This window comes from Octodon degus, unplaced genomic scaffold, assembly GCF_000260255.1.
Source record: "Octodon degus isolate 3935 unplaced genomic scaffold, OctDeg1.0 scaffold00042, whole genome shotgun sequence".
In the NCBI taxonomy this organism is placed as follows: Eukaryota; Metazoa; Chordata; class Mammalia; order Rodentia; family Octodontidae; genus Octodon; species Octodon degus.
In genome coordinates, this window is record NW_004524618.1 from 10,381,175 (window position 1) to 10,381,827 (window position 653).

Sequence of the window (653 nt, forward strand, 5' to 3'; positions counted from 1 at the left end):
ATCTCATTTGGCATATCTGAGTCAAGGTTTATCTTTCCTCAGCTTCCACTTTTGCATCTATCAAATGGGAGTGAAGATAATAGTTCATAGAACGATCATAAGCATGAAATGAAGTTGCACATGGGTAACAGGGCCTGAAATATTTTGAGAATTCTATGAATATTCCCTTTTACAGTTACAGATTTCTTTTTCTGCTGGGACTCAAGTCCAAGGTGTCGCACATGCCAAGCAAGTGTTGTACCTCTGAACTGCACGCCTAGCCCCAATTACAGTGTATTTAAAATCATTTGAGACCCCATTATATGTATTTATTTAAAAAATATTTTTAGGGACCCGGTAGAATGGCTCCTGCAAAGAAGGGTGGCGAGAAGGAGAAGGGCCGTTCTGCCATCAACGAGGTGGTGACCCGAGAGTACACAATCAACACTCACAAGCGCATCCACCGAGTGGGCTTCAAGAAGCGCGCCCCTCGGGCACTTAAGGAGATCCGGAAGTTTGCCATGAAGGAAATGGGGACTCCCGATGTGCGCATTGACACCAGGCTCAACAAAGCTGTCTGGGCCAAAGGAATAAGGAATGTTCCATATCGTATCCGAGTACAGTTGTCCAGGAAACAGAATGAGGATGAAGATTCACCAAACAAGCTATATACC

General features: G+C 44.4%; 1 pseudogene; it reads left to right on the forward strand.

The window, feature by feature from the left end:
• Nucleotides 1–338: 338 nt before the first annotated feature.
• On the forward strand, nucleotides 339–647 carry LOC101585311 (annotated as a pseudogene).
• Nucleotides 648–653: the final 6 nt, after the last annotated feature.